Source organism: Theropithecus gelada, chromosome 4 (assembly GCF_003255815.1).
Source record: "Theropithecus gelada isolate Dixy chromosome 4, Tgel_1.0, whole genome shotgun sequence".
NCBI lineage: Eukaryota > Metazoa > Chordata > Mammalia > Primates > Cercopithecidae > Theropithecus > Theropithecus gelada.
In genome coordinates, this window is record NC_037671.1 from 84,747,759 (window position 1) to 84,757,443 (window position 9,685).

Below are 9,685 nucleotides of genomic sequence, written 5' to 3' on the forward strand. Positions count from 1 at the left end.
CAAATGTATTTACAAATATGCATTTATAAATTTATAATTATAAATATATAATTATATAAATTATATACATATAATTTATATATTATATAATTTTATATATACATATACAATTTATATATACATATACAATTTATATATTAATTATATAAATTATATATAAAATTATATAATATATAAAATATAAATATATAAATTATATAATTATAATTATAAATATATATTTATAAATGCATATGTGTATATATACATATATTTGTAAATACATGTATACATGTATATATGTGTCACATATGTGTATATATATGTGTATACATCTTGGATATCAACATTTAATTAAGCTTTTAACCATTAAGCTTTTTCTCTTTTTGTTTTTTTAAAATTTCAATAGTTTTGGGGATATGGGTGGTTTTTGGTTACATGGATAAGTTCTTTAGGGGCGATTTTTGAGATTTTGGTGCACCCATCACCTGAGCAGTGTACACTGTACTTAATGTATAGTCTTTTATTCCTCACCCCCCTCGCACCCTTTCTCCTGAGTCTCCAAAGTCCACTGTGTCATTCTTACGCCTTTGAATCCTCATAGTTTAGCTTCCACTTGTGAGAACATATGATGTTTGATTTTCCTTTCCTGAATGACTTCATTTAGAATAATGGCCTCCAACTCCATCCAGATTGCTGTGAATGCCATTATTTCATTCTTTTTTATGGCTGAGTAGTATTCCATGGTGTATGGGGGTGTGCGCGTGTGTGTGTGTATATGTATCTCCACATTCTTTACAGACTCATTGCTGGATTGGCATTTGAATTGGTTTCATATTTTTGCCATTGTGAATTGTGCTGCTATAAACATGCGTGTGCAAGTGTCTTTTTTATATAGTGACTTCTTTTCCTCTGGGTTGATACTCAATAGTGGAATTGCTGGAACAAATAATAGATCTACTTTTAGTTCTTTAAGGAATCTCCATACTGTTTTCCATAGTAGTTGTACTAGTTTCCATTCTGACCAGCAGTGTGAAAATGTTCCCTTTTCACCACATCCATGACAACATCTATTATTTTTTTGATTATGGGCATTCTTGCAGGAGTAAGATGGTATTGCATTGTGGTTTTGATTTGCATATCCCTGATAGTGATGTTGAGCATTTTTCCACATGCTTGTTGGCTATTTGTATATCTTCTTTGGGAATTGTCTAGAATCCCAGCACTTTGAGAGGCTGAAGTGTGTGGATTGCTTGAGCCTAGGAGTTTGAGTCAGACTAGGCAGCATAGTGAAACCATATCTCTACAATTGAGGCCTTGTTCCCCATAATTTGGAACCTTCCTTCAGATTTGACCAAGTCAGGTATAGTTAATCCAACCCAATGGGAAAAAGATCAAAACAACAAAAACAAGAACAAAAACAGGAACAAAAAAATAAAATAGTTAAGCAAAACAATTGCACAATTTATACAATTGTTGAGCTTTCTAATGGTAAGAAGAAATTAAGACAAGGTGTTTGTTAATCGTAAATTTTAGTCATTAAGGTGCATTCCCAAGACAAACTCCAATTAAGCTACTTACCTAGGAATGGGGCTCAGGCTGAAGACTACTCTCTACCATCCTGGAAGCAAGAAAAAACTAAAACTTGTCTTCCCTGTTAGAAGTGAGCTGAAACTCCAAAGAAGAGTTGCCTGCTTTCACTCTTCATGGAAGCAAGAGAACTCACTTGCCTTGTTGGAAGTGAGTAAAACTCCAGAAAAGGAATTGTATGGCAAAATGAATCTTAGACCTCAACCAAATTTTGGGAGATCAGGGATTCTCTGGAGGAGATGCTCCTGGACTTCAGCAAATTGTCCTATTGATTTGAACAGTAGATAGCTCAGGCTGGTACCAAGTACTGATATGAGATTTGTCCAAAGTCAGGGTAACTCTACTCATAGTCCCTTTGTGGTCACGAGTTTGTAAACCAAGAAGTATCTAAGCCAAGTCTCAGTGAATTTTAGAAGTTTATTTTGCCAAGATTAATTAAGAACAATGCCCAGGAAAAAGAACATGGAATGACAGGACGGTCTGTGTTCCATGCCTTTCTCCAAAGATGATTGTGAAGGCTTAAGTGTTTAAAGGGGAAAAGCAGACTGACGGGGACAATTCATATTGTACAGTGAAAAATGCATAGTTTTTTTTTTCCCATTAAAAATGGGAAAAGAGGCATGGAAAAAGCAAATGACTTACTTAAGTTTATCCAAAAAATCTGTGGTGGTGCTGAGTCTTCCCATACCTACGGAATTGTTTCTCAAAGAACCTACTGGTCTCTGCTATCTTGACAAGACCTCACTGTAGTTTTGTGAAATTTATAATGTGTTTCATTCATTTAGAACTGTGGCCTTAATAGCTGTACATTGGTAAAGTTATGGTACTCCTATGCAGAAAAACAGAAAACTTCCCAGAGCAGAATACCATCTATTCCTGTAAGAAGATTTTCCTTTGAAAGTTGATCTCTAATGTTTCTGATGCCTTAGACAATATTTTCTGAGAGTATGACAGAATTCTTCAAGTTGGACAGTGGTAAACAGCTGAACAGGGACATCCCCCCAACCCTCATGAAAACAGCCTGACTTTGAACAAGAGAAGGAAATCACCAATGATGAGGCATTGGCATGACCAAGGCTTATCTCACAAATAATTTGGGAACTATTGACAAGTTCTGTCTAAAGCATTTATGGAGGTTCTTCAGGCTAGTGCAGACATCTTCATGATTAGGCAAATAGTTTGGTGTTTACTTTTATTCTGCCTATCTGGTGACTGATAAAGTAGTTGTGATCATAAAGCATAATGATGACGAACAGTATGCCTGGGAGTCTTCTGCCGGGGATTCCTTTAATGTATATGCTGACCATGTTGAGCTCATTGGTAGTGGTACCAAAGTAATCCTCTGCCTTAAAGAAGACCAGACAGAGTACTTATAAGAGAGGTGGGTCAAATAAATAGTAAAGAAGCACTTGAAGTTCATACGCTATTCTATTACCTTTTATTTGGAAAAGGAGTAAGAGAAGTAAATCACTGATGATGAGGCTGATGAAGAGAAAGGTGAGAAAGAAAAAGAAAAAGATGATGAAGAAAATCCCAAGATTGAAGATGTGGCTTCAGACGAAGAGGATGGTAGTGGTATGGATAAGAAAAAGAAAACCAAGGCTGGATGCAGTGGCTCATGTCTGTAACCCCAGCACTTTGGGAGGTCGAGGTAGGTGGATCACTTGAGGTCAGGAGTTCAGGACCAGCCTGACCAACATGGTGAAACCCCATCTCTACTAAAAATATGAAAATTAGCTGGACATGGTGGCCAACACCTGTCATCCCAGCTACTCGGGTGGCTGAGGCAGGAGAATCACTTGAACCTGGGAGGTGGAGGTTGTAGTGAGCCAAGATCATGCCACTGTACTCCCGCCTGGGCAACAGAGTGAGATTAAAAAAAAAAAAAAAAAAAAGCTGCAAAAAGTTAGCTAGGTTGAAAAATTTCTAATTAACATATGACAATTAAAATAATTCCTTAGGTGATGAAAGTAAGATGTGTTTTTGGTAAAGGGAAAAAAAGGTAATTTTTGTCCCAAAGTGGAATGACTGGCTGTTCCAAAACTAGAAAGAAAGAAGACTGTAGAAGGCTTGTGGAAGATTAATCTTATAAAACAAATTTTCTGTGTGATCACATTGGCTAAAGTTAGAAGAGAAGTTTTCTAAGTTTTTCTAAAATTGAACATTAATTTGAAAGGTATACATTGATAGAAAACTAGAATTTGGTTCTCTCTGTTAAAACAAGATTTTTCTTGGAGTGTTGAGCTGCTATTAATGGCAAATAATGAAAGGTTTTTCTTTACCTTTCAGATAATTGGTCTAGGGAAAAAGAATGTGTTTTATCATTGTAGTTCCCTGTGTTTTATGTTGCCTTTATTAAGCCTTTGATTACTAAGACAATTGAGTCCTCTCTATTAAAGAGCTCACGTTTTTCTACAAGTAGGCATTTTTAAAAAGAAATGTGTAACTCTGTGTTTGCCTTTTTCTTTTCTTTTTGAGACAGAGTCTTGCTCTGTCACCCAGGCTGGATTGCAGTAGCATGATCATGGCTCACTAGCAGCCTCAACCTCCTGGTCTCAGGTGATCTTCTCACCTCAGCCTCCCAACTAGCTAAGACTACAGGTGTGTGCCACCATGCCTGGCAAATTTTTTATTTTTTTGTAGAGATGAGGTTTTGCCATGTTGCCCTGGGGTTTTTTGTTGTGGTGGTGGTGGTTTGTTTTTAGTGGTAAGGTCTTGCTCTATTGCCCAGGCTAGAACACAGTGGTATGATCATAGTTAAGTGTAGCCTTGAACTCCTAGGCACAAGCAATTCTTCTGCCTCCCAAGTATTTAGGACTATAGGGGTATGCCATTATGCATGGCTAATTTTTCTTTTTTTTTTTCTTTTTTTTTTTTAGAGACAGCATGTTGCCATATTGCTTAGGCTGGTCTTGAACTCCTGGCCTCAAAGGATTCTCCCACCTCAGCCTGCCAAGGCGCTGGGATTATAGAGTGTTATAGAGTGTTTGCCTTTTAAAGTCTTTTCATTATCACTCTGGTTAAATGAGTGCCTATTATCTCACAGTGACCTGTAATTCTATTTTTTTTTTTTTTTTTTTTTGAGATGGAGTTTTGCTCTTGTCACCCAGGCTGGAGTATTATAGCACAATCTCGGCTCACTGCAACCTCTGACTCCTGGGTTCAAGCGATTCTCCTGCCTCAGTCTCTCGAGTAGCTGGGATTACAGATGCGCACCACTCCACCCGGCTAATTTTTCTATTTTTAGTAGAGACGGGGTTTCACCATGTTGGCCAGGCTGGTCTCAAACTCCCGACCTCAAGCGATCTGCCCTCCTCAGCCTCCCAAAGTGTTGGGATTACAGGCGTGAGCCACCATGCCCGGCCAATACTGGTTCTTTTAAAAGCACATATAAATTCACAGTATTTTAAGTGAAAGGTCTAGATTGGGAGTTTATCCTCTGACACATTATTCAATAATTAAGTTTGTCTTCTCTTTCTTCTCAGCCGGAGTCTTCTCAAGCTGACATTTACATTGCGGAATATTCAGTTATCTTTTTTCTCTGATTACTTCTTCCTTTCAGCTTCCAGTTTTTGTTGTTTTGCTTCCAACCTTTTTCTTTGTTATATTTTCACTCCAGCAAGTGCTAGGCAGATAATTAATGTTTTCGCTGCCAAGATGTACAGCAGCAGGTGCACGTGTTCAAGAACCTTCCAGTTCATGGTAGACCAACTGTGAATTCACTCCTGATCAACACAAACCCCCACCAGACAAGTACATGAGAGGCGGCTGGAAGGTCAAGTCCAAGGAGCTGGAAGGTCTGATTGCTCCCGACAGCGGAGCCTCCTGTGCCTGGCTGCACACAAACCATCCAAAATTGACATTTAAGAGGATATAAATCCAATGGTAAATGTGGACAGATAGTTTTCCTTCCTGAGTCATTAAAACTCCCATTGTTAAAAGCTTTGCACTCCATGACTTATAATGAAAGAGGTAAAATGATCCAAATTGTGAAAAAATACTGGTGTTGTGACTGTTCTAAAACTGTTAACATGGTTTATGACCAGTATTTGGCTTGTTAAACCTATAATTCCGAGAAGACACTTGATACAGATTGGCTCTGTGTCCCCACCCAAATCTCATGTTGAATTGTAATTTCCAATGTTGGGGGAGGGACTGGTGGGAGGTGATTGGATCATGAGAGTGGATTTCTACTTTACTGTTTTTGTGTTAGTGAGTGAGTTCTCACAAGATCTGGTGGTTTAAAAGTATGTAGCACTTCCTCCTTCACTCTCTCTGTCCTGCCACCATGTGAAGATGTGTTTGCTTCTCCTTCAGCCTTCCACCATGATTGTAAGTTTCCTGAGGCCTCCCCAGCCATGCTCCTGTACAGCCTGTGGAATTGTGACTCCATTAAACCTATTTTCTTCATAAATTACCCAGTCTCACGTAGTTCTTTATAGCAGTGTGAGAATGAACTAATACAACAGCCAATACATCAGGTACATTTCTGCTACCTGATGAGCCATTTGAACATTTCATAGAGGGATTTCATTCAATTGCCATTTTCAGTGCATGTTTTCTGGTTGTGTAGAAGCTTTCCCATGAAGGAAAGCTGATGCCATTATAGTAACTGAAAGGTTATTAGAATGTGTATTTCTCTCATGGGGCATTCCTGGAAAAATCTCCAATGATAAAGGTACTTACTTTACTGGACAAGTTGTAAAACAGTTAAATAAGATACTAGAAATACAATGGCATTAGACAAAGCCAACTAAGTTAATTAGATTGCCTTGGTTAAAGGTATTGAATATTGATGGAATTCAGGTTCACTTCCACTGGAAAAATATAAGTTGAACATAAGTTCCCTAAGTTTTGCTTTTTGCTCACACTCTTACCTAGGTGAGAACCTAACCAAAAGGGGGAAATTATTAAGCAAAAGTATGAGAGGTGACTGCTTGTGCTGAGGTCTTGCACTTTGCTCCAACAGATCAGACCAAACCAAAATGAAGTCACTCATGCTAAATGCCACATAACAAAATGGAAACTTTAAAGAAGCAGATAAATCCCAAAACAGATCAGTGTTTTCATCTCCCTGAAAACAAGAGATTTTAATCTGCCTGAGTCAACAGAGCAAGGAAGTACTACCTGCTTTAACCCTTCCAGAAGAGACTGAGGAGGCCTGATGTTGACGAATCAGGTTTTCCCCCGTATTGTTCTGTTTGTTTGTCCCCACTTTACAAAATTCATTGTTTTGCTATTTCCCAATGGGATTTGAGACCAAATAAATCCATTATAATGGTGACAGAGCGTGAGTGACATCAGTGCCTAAACTTTTGGTCAACATCTCAAAATTGAGAAGTTGACCCAAAGGGCAGAATTATTAAATTAAGTTCAGCCTAAAACTGCCCCTGTGTATATTTTAAGTTTGTCCTAAAGGTTTCTCCATATAGAGTAAACTGCAATCTAACTTGTGTCAACGGACTGTAATCCACTCTTGTAAAAAGTAGCTGAGTCTCAGCCAATCACAGCAGTTGAGTTTCAGTCAATTATAGGCAGCCAACTGTAAAAATCAAGTTGAATTAAGGTGAACACTGAATTCTAACCAATCTAGATGTCACTGTACCTCATTTTCATTTTGTGTATATCACTTACTTTTCTATGGCTGAAAATATAAACTGCACATGTGATGGGGCAGAACATTTTGAACCATTTTGGTCCAGACTGCTGCCTGATTCTAGAATCACAAATAAAAACCCTAAGATCTATAAAACCAGATTTGTTGTAATTTTGTCTTTTAACAATTCTTATGAAGTCCATAGTAGGACAATTGTGTACTAAAATCTGATAATAGATGTGACTGTTACTGAGGCTCCTGTGTAAATTCAAGGGAAGAACAGAAGGAGCACATTGTAGGTGCTCAAAAATTTTAAAATAAATGTAATTCAGAGAAATATTGGCCATTTACAGCAATTTGGGCTTATTATATTCATAGTTTTCTGGATAATTAAAAATAATGTAGAAAGCAAAGTAGAAGCCTTCTTATCTGATTCTATATTTGGTCTTGTCACCATGAAAAACTATGCTTAGACTTGCAGATAAGTAATTTGGGTTTATTTAAAGATTAATAAACCCAAATTTTCTGCCCTCCTTTGGTGAGAATTCCAGGCAGTTGTCAGCATAAAACTTTTATACCATATATTGAGGTCAGTAATGTAAAAACAGTGTACTTTTAAGGGTCAAAAGTTTACACAAATATTCCCAGGTGTCAATGCCAGAGACCACAGACAGACTTTTTGTATTTCAGGTCATGTGGACCGAAGTTCATTTTAGAATCAGGCCATATATACATTCCACAGAAGTTTTTATCTAAATACATATGTATATAAAAAATGAGCATCTAAAGAAAAAAAACCCTTTAGTGTTAGTGAATCAAAAAATTCATTAAGTGGAGAATCATTCAAAAGGTAATAAGTACTTAAAATATTTTACTTTAGAATAAAATATACAAATGAATGTTTTACCAATCTTTTGATAGAGAGTGAAGGATTTTTTTTTTTTTTTTTTTTTTTTTTGAGATGGAGTTTTGCTCTTGTTGCCCAGGCTGGAGTGAAATGACGTGATCTTGGCTTACTGCTACTTTCACCTCCAGGGTTCAAGCGATTCTCCTGCCTCAGCCTTCCAAGTAGCTGTGATTACAGGCATGTGACACCATGCCCGGCTAATTTTGTATTTTAAATAGAGATGGAGTTTCACTATGTTGGTCAGGCTGGTCTCAAACTCCTGACCCCATGTGATGCACCTGCCTCGGCCTCCCAAAGTGCTGAGATTACAGGAGTGAGCCACCTTGCCCGGCCGGTTAAGGCTTTTATTAAAAAGTATTTTTAAGTAGTTTGCTGATGTGAGACTTTTAGGTTTAGAATTTTTTGAAGTTTTTATTACTTCTATTTTCTATATTTTATAGTTTTCTTGTCTGTGTAGTTTCAAAAGAAAGTCTTTTTCCCCAATTACCTCTCCTGAAGTCATCCCAAAGAATCCAACTTGGTTTTCTTTAACTACATTTTCTTTCTTTTCCAATGAATAATTCCTTTGCATGTTATTTAATTAGATAAATTTAAAACAAGTACAATTGACATAAATAGTTCAGGATCAAACGACTGATGCTTAGAAAACGGGCACTTCATTCAGTGGCAGCTAGGGAGTGGAAGCACATCAGAGCCTACCTGCTTGGTCCCAAGACTTCCTCTTGTTTTGTGAGTCTATGTTTCAAAGCAGGAATGAAGAGCACTTGCTAGATAATTAATTGATGGTCAGTTGAAAGAGACTCTATTTTACAAAGTTTTTGTTTGAGTTACCAGCACCATAAAAGGAACAGCATTTTATTGTGAATTATTCATATTGTCTATTAATACCAACCAAGTTTTCAGGTACTTGTCTTTCCCTTACTAAAATGTACAGATATAAATTTGCCTAGCAATAGAGGGCAATTTGTGTTTGCTAAATGATTTGGTTCAAATTATTTCTTATGCAACTTAAAAATATTTATGAATTAATTTAAATGCCTATTCCATCACAAGAGGGCACTCATGCCCCATTTTTAAAGCAAGTTCTATTTCAGGCATCAATTCTGGAGGAATTAAAACTGAAATAAAATTTAGATCTATATATACATTGAATTTCAACTTCAGTAAACTGTTTTTTGTCTGATGTAACTGGGAATTGGTGATTCAGTTTATGCAAATACAGAAGTTTTTAATGCATGTAATATTAAAAAATAATTTTCACAGACAGAATACAAAAATATGCAAAATTTGCCATGCTAAACAACATTTCATTTTTTGATGAGTCATCCCAAGGTCTTCATTACTTTAAAATGAAATTACTTCATTGATTGTGGAATTATTGAAATGAGATTTCTAATAATTTATCACACAGTCAGTCAACATCATTGAACATTTACTCTTTGGTGTTTCTGTTCTTTAGACAAGAGATTTTGCTGTATTTTGCCATGCATTTAAAATTGTGGTTTATAATTGTAGTTTGTATTAGTTATCTGTTGTTGGCTAACAAATTACTCCAAAATATAGTGGTTTAAAGGAATAATCATTCATTATCTTATAATTTCCGAGGGTCAGGA

The 9,685-nt window shown here is 36.6% G+C and overlaps 2 pseudogenes; one reads left to right on the forward strand and one right to left on the reverse strand.

Annotated features, from left to right (window-relative positions):
- Positions 1–2,389: 2,389 nt before the first annotated feature.
- LOC112622618 lies at positions 2,390–3,197 on the forward strand (annotated as a pseudogene).
- A 1,896-nt stretch (positions 3,198–5,093) lies between these two features.
- On the reverse strand, positions 5,094–5,270 carry LOC112622087 (annotated as a pseudogene).
- Between the last annotated feature and the right edge of the window lie 4,415 nt (positions 5,271–9,685).